Here is a 15,546-nt window from a genome sequence, read left to right on the forward strand (position 1 = left end):
TATTGCAGGTAAGTATAACATCTTTTTTACTTTAACACAGAACACCTACTGAGATTGCTAGCTAAAGTAGGCCTTTTAGTGTTCATGCGTTAAACAGGATGTTAGCATATCAACTCACTGCTCCTTGGGTAGCTTCTCGTATTCATTGCCTTCCTGACTCTCTCAAAGATGTTGAGGTATTCTTTTACATTATTCTTCAGGTACAATTCCCATAAGGTGCTCTAAACCAGCTATTGAGGTGTAGAACTTGCCACTTGCACTACCATCTTATCTTCTAATAGGCAGAGAGTGAGTCCTGAGCATCAGTCAACTAATATAGAGTATGTAAGGTCTGGGCACATCTGAAAATAATAATAAAGTCTGGCTAATAGATAAGTTCTGACCTAGAAATGAAGACTTTACCTCACTCAAAACTTTACAAAGCCTCTGAGCTCAAAAACCCTGGACAAATGTTATTAAGAGTTTGAAAAAAAATTGTTCCCTCTACTAACTATGAACCCTGTGACCATGTGTGAGAAACCTATGTGACACATTCACATTCCAGCGAATGCCTCACATACAGTATATACCATTCATCAATATCAACCTGGATGATGATATCATGTCAACACTAAAAACCACTGATATCATTAGTGATGACCATTTTTATTTAAAAAGGATACACAATATGCTTATTAAGTTCAATCTTTATAAAACAAGAACAAAGAAAATTTTCCAACTCTTAGTGGTAATCAGATAAATCTCTGGATCAACATTCTGGCAAGCATTTTTAGAAATATTATTTCTAGAGAGCATCTATTTTTTAATAAATTCATTTCCATACGTTTTTCCTCCTAACAAAAAAAAATCCATGCTTCTTAATAATTACTTGTTTTTTTGGTACTCCTTTCAGTTCTAGTGCATCCTTCTTGTATCTAAAATTGAACTGCACAAAATTAGGTCATAATTATGTTTATGCAGGCAAAATTACCTATTGTTCTCATCGATGTCATTATTAATACAGGAGACTATTTTGCAAGTTTACGAAACTGCAGATTGGCATAATGTGGAAATATTGAGGCTATGATATATAACTCTACATTTATTCACATAATGGCAAATTTTCCATGTAGTTGCCTGTTAATACAACATACTAATTCAGTTCGTAAATTAGAAACATTTTCCATGCCTTCATTGTACACCTGCATCTTGTCATCTGTAAGCATAAAACAATATTTTTGGTCCCAAAAGGTATATAATTTATTAACAAGGCAAACATTATTTTTGCAAGATGGAACCATGGGAATGTCCCTTATAAACTTAGCTGATTTAGACTGTGAATTATAGATCACAACTCTCTGAATTTGATCTTCAACCTGAAAGGTCATTGATGCCCAGATGGAAACTACCAGCTTCGGTGTGCATCGATTAAAGTTAAAAAAAACTCTGACTACTTTGCATACCTAAATATATGCATTTAAGGTATTCTATTTTATATATATGTATATATATATATATATATATATACACACACACACACTCACCAGCCACATTACTTCTGCTGTAGTCCATCTATTTCAAAGTTTGATGTGTTATGCATTCAGAGATGGTATTCTGCATACCTTGGTTGCATTGAGTGATTATTTGAGTTACTGTTGCCTTTCTATCATCTCAAACCAGTCTGCCTATTCTGCTCTGACCTCAACAAGGCATTTTTGTCCACACATCTGCTGTTCACTGGATATTTTCTCTTTTTCAGGCCATTCTCTGTAAACCCTAGAGATTGTTGTGTGTGAAAATCCCAGTAGATCAGCAGTTTTTGAAATACCCAGACAAGCCTGCCTATCACCAACAACCATGCCATGTTCAAAGTCACTTAAATCCCCTTTCTTCCCCATTTTAATGTTCGGTTTGAACTTCAGTAAGTCATCTTCACCACATGACTAAATGTATTGAGTTGCTGCCATGTGATTGGCTGATTAGCAATTTGTGTTACCAAGCAATTGAACAGATGTACCTAATAAAAAGGCCGGTGAGTATATATACAGTATGTACAGTATAGAAATGTATTTACATCTGACATCTACAGCATGTCATATATGTTTGTGTCAAATGGTTTATCAAAGTCCACAGCCAGCCATCTGTCCAAGTTTCTTCTAGCCTTATAATAAAAAGAATGCAAATGTGTTTGTTTATCTTATTTTTCAGCGTTGCTGACTATAAAGTGTTATTTTTTTATTTTTCACTCTTCTGTTTGTGGTCCCTTAAAAGCTCTCAGACATCCTCTCTAAACTAAAGCTGCATATCTAAAGTTATTCAATAAAGAGTCTGATCCTTTTTCAAATTTCTGTACCATGTGTACTGTATTTTATATGAATCCAATAATACTGTACTAGTTTGTACAAGTTAGTTAAAATTGAAAAACAATGCCAAAAAAAACTGGGATGCTGTCTGTGATGTATGTGACCTAGGTTCTTTAGCTGTATTTATTTTTTCTGTCATGTTACTTTATATACATAAAAGTAGAATACATTTCATACATTTACCTTATTCTTGTCTTTAGTGATCACTTTCTTTTTTGGTGCCTAAATGCTCAGACCATGGGGTTTATTTACTACAGGCAAATAGACTGTGCACTTTGCAAACTGCAGTTGCACTCTGCAAGAGCAGTTGTTCCAGTGCTTAGTAAATGAACAGAAGCTCTGTTGACTTTCATCATCCAATCATGTGCAAGCAAAAACGCTGCTTTTTATGTTCCTTGCACCTGATTGGGTGTACTTTGCAAAGAGAAACTTGACCTCATTTGCTAAGCTCTAGAGCAACTGCACTTGCAGAGTGCAATTGCATTTTGCAAAGTACACAGTCTATCTGCCTTTGGTAAATCAACCCCAATGTCTTGTTATCATTCATTTATGTAAATATTTTTGGTGCTTGTAGATTTTTTCTATCTGCAGGGGATCATACAACTCACAGATCACATTTGCAAAGTACACAGTCTATCTGCCTTTGGTAAATCAACCCCAATGTCTTGTTATCATTCATTTATGTAAATATTTTTGGTGCTTGTAGATTTTTTCTATCTGCAGGGGATCATACAACTCACAGATCACATTTGCCTGGTTTCCTGAATTTAGTGATCCTCTATAAATCATAGAGATATGTAGACTTATACTGTATGCATATGAATCATATTTGAAAATTAAAGATTCTCCAGATTCATCAATAATTATTATTCATTCTGCAAAGTGAAAAAAAGACTTGACTACTTTCTTTCTTCTTCTTAAATGTATACTTATACTTACTGTGTACAGCGAATGCTTTGTTATTTAGGAGAGCTTAGCTTTAATTGATCTAAAATATGAATTATTAAACATTTTCTATCCTTTATCACTTGACTTATTCACATTCTAACACTAAATACTAAAGAACGTGACAATGTATCTAATTCAATTTTATAAAGTAGTTTAAATGCATTTTATGTCAATATAGCTATGCAAGCACAGTTAGTTATACAAGCATCTTTTCTGTCCTGTTTTCCATTTTCTTTTAATTTAAACATGTTCTTCTGTTGCTACTGCTGCTGTCAAATTTAAATTGGCAGAAATCAAAGTTCAGGTTAATTTAAGTTTCCCCTAGCAACCAGAAGACACACAACACTGCACTGTCTTGTCAAGAAACAAAGTGGCCATCATGCTATTCTGAATATAATTAGGTCCTGACTGTAATGTTTTATGGCAGCGCAGAGAGTAAATTAATAACTCCCAAAGAAGAGGGAACTATACAAGGGTGAAGTCAATTTCATTTGTTGATGCTATTTAGTGAGTGTTCACACATATACACTGTGACATCAGTGGAATCTGCAGCAAGGAATGAAACTTCCTTCTAACATCTCAGCCTTATGCAACATTGACGTTTAATATTCTGAGATGGAATCTTTTCCCAATGTGATGGAAGAGAGGTGCAGCAGGGAATAAAAAGGGGGTTGAAGGTTATTTGTCTCCTGACAATCAGCAGAGCGACTAGTGAAAGAAAAAGGAGTAAGCTGACAACAAATGACATATCTATCAGTCATGGTGTTTCTCTGCCCACACAGCCATTGTCAAGAAAGCCAAAATGCAAAAAGGGAAGGTCACCATAGTAACAAAAAAGTCTCAGGGGGAGCAAGCAGTCCTTGTGATAGGATGTATGATTAGAGTTGCCTGTCTTTTATGCTCACCCTTAAATAGATGGTTAAATAGTGATTGGAAGTTGACCTTCCCTGTCCATATGTAGCAATCTTTTATATAGCAGTGGATATGTCCCATTTGTATTTGCAATGCTGTTTTCCATGTATGATATTAAAACAGTAAACTTAAACATAATGCAATTGTATGCTGTAGCTTTGCTACTGTAAACTCATTTATTTGGTACCTACAGGTTACTATGCATTTACGTATCAGTGCTCGTGTCACTATGTTATTAAAGGGCATCTTCACTATGACTTGATCTAAGATTAAAAATAATTATGTGAAATGCGTGATTAACTCTCATGGGTCCCTCTATTCTGAGGGTCAGCTTTTTTATATCCTGGTCTTAGAATTCACAGAAAATGTAAATCTGCTACCTATGGCATCGTTGTGACACCTTCTATATCCAGCCAAAAGGAAAATGTAGGCCAGTGGGTTCCAGAATATGAAGATAGTTTAACATCATGAAATAGACACAGAAATCACAATAATGTATATTTAAAGTGATTTAATTAAAAAAATAAATAAATAACATACATCGTTATACTTACCTGCTATGTGCAATTCCATTGCACAGGAGTGGCCCGAACCTTCTGTTCTCGGGTTCCCTGTCGGTAGTCCTGGCTCTTGCTCTCTGTCCAGTCCACTTTCCATGTGGGAACTTATGCATGCTCACTCCCAATGCTGCATCCATTGACACAGACAGTGGGACTAGGCCCCGCCCCCAACTCCCTTGTCACCAGCTTTGATTGACAACAGCTTGAGCCAATGGCTCCTGGTGCCCCAGCAAATCCAGTGAGACACAGAAGTGAGGGGACAGCTGCAGATGTGCACAGCACTGGATTGAATGAGATCTCAGGTAAGTAAAAGGGAGGGTGAGGAGCCTAAACAGATGCCTACACATTTGTTACCTTAATGCAAGGAATGCATTAAGGTAAAAAATATTTTGGGCTTTAGAATCACTTTAACATTTTTCCTATCACCACTTTTACTTAACTAAAAACATGTTTGGTATACACTAATAGTGTGGGATTGAACAGTTAATGTTACAAACCAGCATTACTGAGGGAAGTGAATAATAATTCTGTCTTTTAATGGGCAACGCCAAACATTCAACCTATAAAAAGGCAGAAAGCTTGCCTTTATAAAGAACTTGTATTATATGATTGTGTTTGAACTTTTCAGGGCTTAGTCAAGGTTTTTTTTTTGCTAGCCATTATAGCTTTCATATGCTAACTATACCAAAGACACATAAAACTGCAACAGTTATACATTGTTCAGTAACATTGCAAAAACTACAAAGCACCACTGAAATTTTACAGTGTTTTGTAGCATCCTTCTAAAGCCCTACCATGTTTCATGCATTATAGCTGAATAAGCTATTTCCCTAAATAATTCCAACTAGATAATAAATAAAAAGGTTCTCCAGGGAAAAAGATTAACTGTTTTCAGGTTCTTGTAAAGGGCACTGTTAAGTAAGCTTCAGCCCCCAGCTCAATAACTTCCACAGATGAAACAAAAGCTTTGTAAGCTCTAAGACCAGCTCTAAAATCAGTTGTGCTAGGACAGACTGGATATTAGAGGAGGTGGTTGCTCTGACACCAGGGCTGGGGCTCAGCTGGAGCAGGTTAGATGGTGTGATAAAGCATATAAATAAAAGGAGAAAGTAAGGAAATCAATACACAAACCAATAGCAAAAAAGTTTCAGACACTTCAACAGCTCATGTATATGAACGTGGCATGGTTGTTGGTGCCAGACAGGTTGGTCTGAGTATTTCAAAAACTGCTGATCTACTGGGGTTTTTATGAACAACTATCTCTAGAGTTTACAGAGAGTGGTCTGAAAAAGAGAAAATATCCAGTGAGCAGCAGTTGTGTGCATGAAAGTGCTTTGTTGAGGTCAGAGGAGGATGGGCAGACTGGTTGCTGCGACATTAAGATGGTAGGGTAAGAATTTGGCGTAAACAACATGAAAGCATGGAAAAGGTGATAATTTAGAGACCACCTCATGTCATTACTGCCCTAGACTGTGAGTCTTGACCTAATGAGACATACAGTTTTGATATTACCTCCTTCTTTGTGTTAGCCCGTGCCAATTTGTTTACTAAAGGTGCCTAAACCAATGACAGTTTCTGAGTGCTTGCTTGTACCATCAAGGCATGACACAATTGTAGATATTTGGTAATTTCAATTTTGCTTGAAGGATTTTAAACATATTATCTGAATACAGATGGTGAATCTGGCATACTTTGTCAGAATGCCAGAAGTCAAAGCTCTGCAACCTATTGAAGTCCTCACAACATACTGTATGTATATTGTTTCACATTGTGGTTTATTGATATTGCTATAAATTATGAATGAATTCTCTGCACTGCCATATACCCTTTCTAGCAAACTTTGCACAAAAACAAAGATTTTAGTTCACATACATTGCAATACATGTTCGAGCTTGCCAACTGTATCAAAATAATCCTTCTTTTGCCAGACCCCACTCTGCTTTGTGGATATAATGCTAATATGGGGAAAATAGACACAAGTTATAGGAGAGATAACAGGTCTAGGTCTGGTCAATGACCTGCAGAATGCAATAAAAAATAGATATACTGTGCCTTGCTCAGGTGGATCTTGCCTACTGCCTGCCCACAACCTTTGCACGGCCCTGACTTCTCTCTTGTCTTCCACCTGCCCATGACCTCTGCCTGGACATGACTACTCTTCTGCCTAGGTTTTCATGTACAGCAGGGGTTCCCAAACTATGACCCATGGCCAAAAATCTAGATAACTACAGGAATTCATCCAGCTTCATCTAGGGTCAGGTACCCCACCCCCGCCACTGCACTGTCTTTCTCCAAGTCAGTTTTTTGCTTGGACTGCCAACCTCCTAGCAATTGATAATGTTCTTGCCCCAGCAGGAGGATGGAACTTTCTACATGCATACCCACCGTTTCCTAGCTTCCACTCTGCTGCTACACTGACTACAGTCATGCTAAAAGTAATTTGAAGATGGACCATTAATAGATTAATAGAGATTCTTATGTAAGTGGGCTCTGATGGGAACCCTGATGTAAAAGTGACCTGTGATGGAGACTCTGATGTGGGGGGGAGTTCTGAAGGGGACCCTAATGTAAGGGATGACCCTTATGTAAGGGGGGGCTCTGTTGGAGACTATGATGTAAGGACAGGCTCTGATTTAAGTGGAAAATTACTTTATTTTACTAAAATTCTTTCTCTTTTGTTCTGAATAATATCATACTGATTCCAAAAAAAAGAAGTAACGTATTCATTCATGTATTAATACATTGATAAAAATTATTTTTTTCAGTCTGTGAATATTTTTAAAATTATGTGGCCAGTGTACTGAAAAGGTTGGTGTACAGTCTCTACAACATAGCTGTTCTGTCTCAGTTATCCCCTTGGTAGGGAAATCCTGAGGGGGTGAACTAGTGACAGCTTGCAACAAAGAAGTCTATGACTGCTAGGTTTTCCAGGCCATTGCTATCATCAGTAGTTTTGAGACCAACTGTCACTGCCATCATGCTTTGGGTAAGCCCCCCATAACAGTAAAACACCGCCATGAAACCAGCTAAAGGAAACAGTTCTCCACTTAAGTGTAAGATATCTGTGCAAGAGATTCAGAGAGGCTATTTTCAGTTAAGGGCCACCTTCAGTCCTTCTTCAGATCAGATAAGACCTCCATTAGTATCTTGGCCATTCCAACCTTCTACTTGTCAGCCATGCCAGAGATATCCATACCAGATTGCTTTTGGAGAGACTACAGCCAATTTTGGGTTTTTCACAGTGCCATTTAATTTCTCTTTGCAACCTAAGATCTTTGCTAATGAAAAGGGCTCATAGAGAGCCAGATGCCTGGGCCTTTTATCTGGAACAAGAAAGTGAGGTCCTGACCATCATTTCTACCTTGTTTGGCATGTTGGCTATACTGTATGATAACTCACACTGAGTTGTACCTGGGAGTCTACTCTGAGTAGCTCTCATCAGGCCTGGAGAAATACATTTCTCACTTTTGTAGGTGAAGTGTTGATTCCCAATGAAACAATGATGCTCTCAAGCATTAGTTTCACCTTGGTCTTTGAAAGCAGCTTAAAAATGAGCTGACATGATTTGGAATTCCAGACAAACTAAACAAGCTTAGTCAACTTACCACTCAGAATGACTGTCACCTTAGACAGCTTGTTCACAAACTGTTCCAAAATCTCTGGCCTGCCAAGATCTTCACTAAGCTGGACTTATGTAGGGGTTATAACCTGATAGGAATTTTGGAAAGAGACAAATGGAAGACAGCTACCCATATTAGGTTTTGGCACTTTAAGTATGTTGTGATGCTCTTCAAATTTGTTTATACCCCAGTCACTTTCCAACATTTTGCTAACAACATATTTTAGTATTTCATTTTGTTGATGTCTTCATGGCCATGTACCTGGATGACATCCTGATTTTTTTGTGCTTCCCTGGAGGAGCATCAGGACCATGTATAGAAAGTGCTAGGCTGCCTCTGCATTCAATGGCTATGCTGAAAGGATTTACACTGAACCAGCGACATGCAAGTTCAAAAGTACAACCACTCAATTCCTGAGGCTAATCATCTCCCTTGATGGTATTGCCATGGACCCTAAGAAACTTTTACTGTAAGTTAATTTCAGAACTTTTTGGCATTTTTCTCCTCCCTAACCCAGTCTACCAGTTTGCACATCTCCTTTTCTTGGCCACCTGTTGCTCGGTCCACTTTTGACAAGCTGAAGGTATTTATTTGCCTTTATTCCTATCTTAAAGCAAGAACTGAGAACTGATTCCTTGGTACATTTGTTCCACAAAGATTCTGTTCCCAATTTAGCAGACTCTAAGAACGTTCTCTTGCTTGAACTCAGCCTGTTTTGCCAAATCAAGGATACATCACACACTTACCTTGCTGCTTCTAAATTGAACCTCCAAAACATTTTATTTCTGCATGAGGAAAGGGTTTTTGTTTAAGAAGCTCTCCCAATTTCAGTGTTTAGTGCCTATCACAACACCCTTCTCATTGATCATTTTGGCTTTGCCATGATGCAAAAGTTGGTGCAATGAAAAACTTGGTATCAAGGACTGTAGAACTTTCATTTTCCCCTGTGCTACTTGTGCTCACACCAAAAGCTGTAATTCCAAACCTTACTTTGACCATTGCCCATTCCAACTCTTTCCTAGGTTTTTCCTAGGTCTTTCCTAGGTTTTTTTCCCATCCTTGAAATCCCTAATAAAGTAGAGGTTACGTCTCTGCTTTTGGACTCATGAAAAGGCTACCTGGTGTTTCATATGTCTTTTTTGATGCCTACAGCTCTGGATCCCTTTTTTGGGCAGATCAACTTTTCAGCTACCTCCTGTTTTATGTAGATGGTGCAAGGAGTTTGAGGTTAAAGCTATCATAGATTTCAGGCATGTCCCATGGTACCTTCAGTACCATATTAAGTAACGGAATTCAGCAGTGAGAGCCTGCAAACAATATCCATGCAATCAGATTGCTTAAGGATTTACATCATGCACAAACAGAAAGACCTGGCCCAGAGAACATTGGGGAAGGGTGGGGGCTTCCTATACAAGAATGCCATTTTATGATATTTGCAGAATCCCTGCCAGGATTTCCAGAACTCCTTCTCTCAAACTTCCAGATTATCTGCAAGCATTTTCAATGAAACTTGCAGACTCCTGTCAGGATTTTCAATGGTACTCTCAGAATTGCCACCAGGACTTCAACAATTCCCTACATTGATACTGGAGGTGTCCTTCTGACCAAAAGGGCATTTAAGTACAAGTCTTTTGAAGTGGTTGATGCTTTGTCCTATCACAAGCTATCACATGTACAAAAGAGCAATTATGCTTTCTGGTTACTTTGATTGTTGCTGACATAGCTTGATTTGACTATCTTGGTTGCTGTCTGCCCACAACCTCTGCAGGAAACTAACTGTTCACTTGCCTATCATCTGCCCATGACTTCTGCTAAGACCTGATTACTCTTCTATCTAGTGTTTCATGTACAGTCTTCACATGTTATCCCAGCAAGCCTCTTGGTGGGGCGATCCTGAGGGTCACAACCTAGTAACTATATGCAGCAAAAAAAACAAGGTCACTAGGATTTTCCAAGACTATATCCAACATTAGGAGCTCTGGTGAAGACCAGCTATTCAAAGAACAAAGGTATACTGCTCAGGCAAACAATCCAGATCAATCTACAACAGGTGCAGGCTCTGGCTCGCCACCACACACAATGCAATAGGAAGAAGGGTCAGCCGCACACTGGAGAATAGATGAATATAGTGTGTATTTATTGATCCATAGGACACACAAAACACCAGGACATGAATACAGGACCTCTTAACTTGTTTCACACAATCTCATGCTTAATCATAACAGTTATTCTGTTATGATTAAGCATGAGATCGTGTGAAACGCGTTAACAGGTCTTGTATTCATGTCCTGGTGTTTTGTGTGTCCTATGGATCAATAAATACACACTATATTCATCTATCCTCCGGTGTGCGGCTGACTCTTCTTCCTATTGAAGACCAGCTATTACTTAGACTCTGTGCCTTGGGTGAGCTCCTGTCACCTACCAGGGGTGCAATAACAGAGCAGTGACACTGGGCACTCCTGCCTCTTGTCCTGGTGTAGTGTACAGAGCTCAGGGAGAATATTATTGATGTTTGTGCAAGTTTCCAATGCAGAGTACAGAATTTAAAGCCATGTAATAAAGTGTGTGCCCATGCCAAGTGTGTTGAGGATGTCCCATTAATATGGCAATTCAACAATAATAAATACCCTAGTGGCATTTAGTGCTGAAAATCTAGTGACATTATCTTAAGGGAGAGGCATATTTGAAGATAAACTCTTGATATTAATAGCTGTAGATCTAGGGGAAGTAAAATTTAACTGAACTTTCTTAGTCAATTTGAGTATTAGTTTGGCCAGACAGGTTGCAAGGGTCAGGGCTATGATTTTTGTATAGGAGATGAGAAGGGAGACTTGGTGTTAAAGCTCCAGTTAGAGTACATCCTTTCCTGTTTTTAGGGGCACTAATATTATGTCTGTATTTATGGAATACAGGAGGAAGCCCTTACTAAAGGCATAATTAGGGACATTCAACTGTTCTGACAAAAGAATCAGGCCATATTATATACAGTATATCTTAGAGGGGTTACGTTCTCTGAAGATGTCAACATGATGAAACGCTGCGTCAGGGGGGCTGGAGAGAAAGTGATGTCTTCCCGCTTACAAATGCTGTGGTGAGAAATATCTCAATAAGAACAGCGCTGGGGATTGAGTATGGCCAGTAGAGAAGTTGCTATATGTGATTAAGAGCTGTTTTCCTGGTGCAATGCAGGGAATCTGTGAATGAGAGAGCATTTTTATGTTTTTGGAAGTGTTTCTAGATAAATTGAGGATTTTACACCATGTGAGAGTCTTTTTTTTTGGCTGTATCTGAAACTGAGGGAAGAATGTTGGAGGTGGAGAGTGAGCTGCTGGTACAGCACCCCCTTCCCTTAAAGAGGAAAAGCACTATATGACCCAAATGGTGAATAGGGTGATCCGGTGAGTGTTCTGTGTCAAAGGTGGAGGCACTTGGGTGTTTTCTGTTCACTTGGAAGAACATAATGAAGGAGATGTGAAGCACAAAACATTACATGATGTGTTGGAAACTTTATGAATACATTTAGTTGATTCTTTATAACACATATTGAACTGTAGTTATATATTTATATATGCACAATTACCCGTGTAATGTTTCATCATCTAGCACAGCTATAAATGTATAACTAATATTTTGATGCAACGTGATGCAGGATAGCTGCAGCTTGAATTAGTTAGTATAATTATTATTATTCTGTGTTAAATATATTTTTTTTTTCTCTGCGACGCGGGTTTGTAGGATTTTTTTTAGCTGCCTGCACCTTCTTCATTAAGGGATTTCTCCGACTCCCCAGAAGATTTTTTGAATCTAGAATGTTTTTTGTTCTATGAAGACTGTTTTTAGGCTTTCATGGCATTTAATTCCACAAACACATAGGCTGTGCACTGGTTTTAATTGAAAAATCCATTAATCTGGTCCACAATATGGTCCTTAATAGAAATCAAGCTGAGCCAAAATGGATTGGAGATAACATATTTCCAGTAGGTAAAGCGAGATCAGTTCTACATAATAAGAAGTACTGTAAGTGCTAGAACAACAAAAATAATGACAGGTGTTGCAGCCTCCACACATACACCAATCCCAGTTCTCACAAGTACTGTACCTGTCAAAAACTGTGGGTCAAGGTCACAGTCCATGGCATTATATCTATCAAAGGCAGGGTTAAATATATTGTTTATAATCCCTCACTACCAAGAGTCAGTATCTCTGAACAATTTGTCACAAACTACAAAAGCTGCCACAAAACCTCTCCTGAGTAGGGTAGAGGTATATACAGTTGTGTCCAAAATTATTCAACCCCCACTGAAATTGAGTGTTTTGGCCAGTTTGACATTGCTTTTGATCATTCAGTCATCTTGCTTACATTTACATTAAAGAGGCACTTGTAGGTCAGACAAATATAACATAACAGTTATAATGAAATAACCACAAATGTCTTTTCTGTGCTCACAGCATTATCAGTTTTATTCAACCCCCAAGTGACATTCAATCTTAGTACTTAGTACAGCATCCTTTTACAGTTATAACAGCTTTTAAACGTGAAGCATAGCTTGACACAAGTGTCTTGCAGCGATCTACGGGTATCTTCGCCCATTCTTCATGGGCAAAGGCCTCCAGTTCAGTCACATTCTTAGGCTTGCGCACTGCAACTGCTTTCTTTAAGTCCCACCAGAGGTTCTCAATCGGATTTAAGTCTGGTGACTGCGATGGCCACTCCAAAATGTTCCAGCCTTTCCTCTGCAACCATGCTCTAGTGGACTTGGAGGTATGCTTGGGATCATTGTCCTGTTGAAAGGTCCAACGTCTCCCAAGCCTCAGGTGTGTGACGGACTGCATCACGTTTCCATCCAATATCTCCTGGTACTGAAGAGAATTCATGGTACCTTGCACACGCTGAAGCTTCCCTGTACCTGCAGAAGCAAAACAGCCCCAAAGCATGATTGACCCTCCACCATGCTTCACAGTAGGCAAGGTGTTCTTTTCATCATAGGCCTTGTTCTTCCTCCTCCAAACATAGCGTTGATCCATGGGCCCAAACAGTTCTAATTTTGTTTCATCAGTCCACAGAACACTATCCCACAACTTTTGTGGTTTGTCCACATGGCTTTTGGCATACTGCAGTCGACTCTTCTTATTCTTTGGAGACAGCAAGGGGGTACGCCTGGGAGTTCTGGCACGGAGGCCTTCATTACGCAGTGTGCGTCTTATTGTCTGGGCTGAAACTTCTGTACCCACATCTGACAAATCTTTTCTCAGTTCCTCAGCAGTCACACGGGGACTTCTCTCCACTCTACGCTTCAGGTAGCGCACAGCAGTCGAAGTCAGCATCTTCTTTCTGCCACGACCAGGTAGCGTTTCAACAGTGCCCTTTGCCTTGAATTTGCGAATGATGCTTCCTAAGGTGTCTCTTGGTATGTTTAACATCTTTGCAATCTTCTTATAGCCATTGCCCTTCCTGTGAAGAGAAATCACCTCTTCTCTTGTCTTCCTGGACCATTCTCTTGCCTTCACCATGTTTGTAACCACACCAGTAAATGTCTAGAAGGAGCTGAGTATCACAGTCATTTTAAAGCTGCCTAATTGGTGCTTATTATGCTTGATTGCTGCTCGGTGACATCCACAGGTGTTTTCAATACCTGATGGAAAGCACCTGTATGAACCTCTGTTCTTCAGAGTGGTAGTCTTTAAGGGGTTGAATAATTGTGGCAATGAAGAAACCACATAAGAACCATTTACTACTGTATTACATAAACAATTGATGTCATTTTAGTTGCATTTGGGTAGTTACAACGTCCTTGTAGGATTTGATTCTGAATACAATTCCAAATGTACACTATAGTCCCTAAACCCCTTTACAGCATTGGGGGTTGAATAATTTTGGACACAACTGTACATGTTTACTAAAATAAGTCACCTGTTATCCATTGTACATAGTAAGAAGACAAATCTACTTTGTGGATCTATCATGGCCTGGCTTCAGGAAAAGTCTGTAGTGGAAGATACACATATAAGGTATTAATTAAAAAAAAAACCATGAGGTCCCCCCATTAATACTAAGTCCTTCAGGTCTGGCATGGATTTTGAGGGGAACCCCCAAGCCAAATTTTTTTTAATGGCGGGGGGTCACCCCAAAAATCTATACCAGACCCTTATCCAAGCATGCAGCCCATCAGGTCAGGAAAGGAGAGGGATGGGCGAGCTTTCCCCCCTCCATACCAGGCCACATTCACTCAACATGGGGGCACACAAACTCATGAACGGCCGATATTCGAGTCAAACTTATGTTCAATTCAAACATCATGCCCAACACTAATTGTGATAGGAGGAAAATACAGCTTGTCTCTTATTTGAATCATTCAAAGCTACACATTCCATGAGACAACAGTTGAGTTTGTATGCATGGTTGGGGTCCAGGATTGTCAAAATACTGTTTCTCCCCAACCCACCACCCTTACAGCATTGCATAGGTGATCTGATGGAGCCTAAGTTACTTTTTAACGTCAATGTACTTAAAGCTATATTAAACCCCAAGCCATAAAAAGTAATATATTGCAGATTACAAATCATTAGACATGGTTGCTGCTTTAGTTTTCTTTTTTTTTAGGCTTTTTCCCTCTGCTTTCACCTGGTGATCTGGCCAGTAACACACCTTCTGTATTAGAGTGCCCCCACTTTGGGTGAAGGAGCACAGGGGCATGTTTGGGCAGCAGCATTGTCAGTCTGGGGGGAGGGGAGTGTTTTCTGTACTAGCAGATCTAGATATGCTAACAAATTGAAGCAAAACTCATCAAAATTGTATTGACACATAGCGGAGATCAAGAAAAAATACATCTCCATAAACCAGCTTGCTGGATTTACAACCTAAAAGCTTTGACTCCCAATTGGTTAAATAAAAATGTAAAAATTGGAAGCCTTTTTGTGGAATCACTTGCCCACTAGAAGAGAAGAACATTTTCATAATGCAACAGAATGTTTAAATATTCAACCTGAAGGTTCATATACTTCCCCACTTGTTCAAAAGTATTGTTCAATAATATTGTTTGTTCCAAACTACAGACTAAATAAAAGAAGGTGATACTATAGTATAATAACTAGAGTTTAAGAGGAAGCCAGGCCTACAATGTAGTATGCTTTAACAAAGTCCCGATTGGATCAACATCATCA

The sequence above is a fragment of the Staurois parvus genome, unplaced genomic scaffold (assembly GCF_062004578.1).
Source record: "Staurois parvus isolate SC_StPar_1 unplaced genomic scaffold, SC_StPar_1.0 ptg000155l, whole genome shotgun sequence".
NCBI classification, from domain to species: Eukaryota; Metazoa; Chordata; class Amphibia; order Anura; family Ranidae; genus Staurois; species Staurois parvus.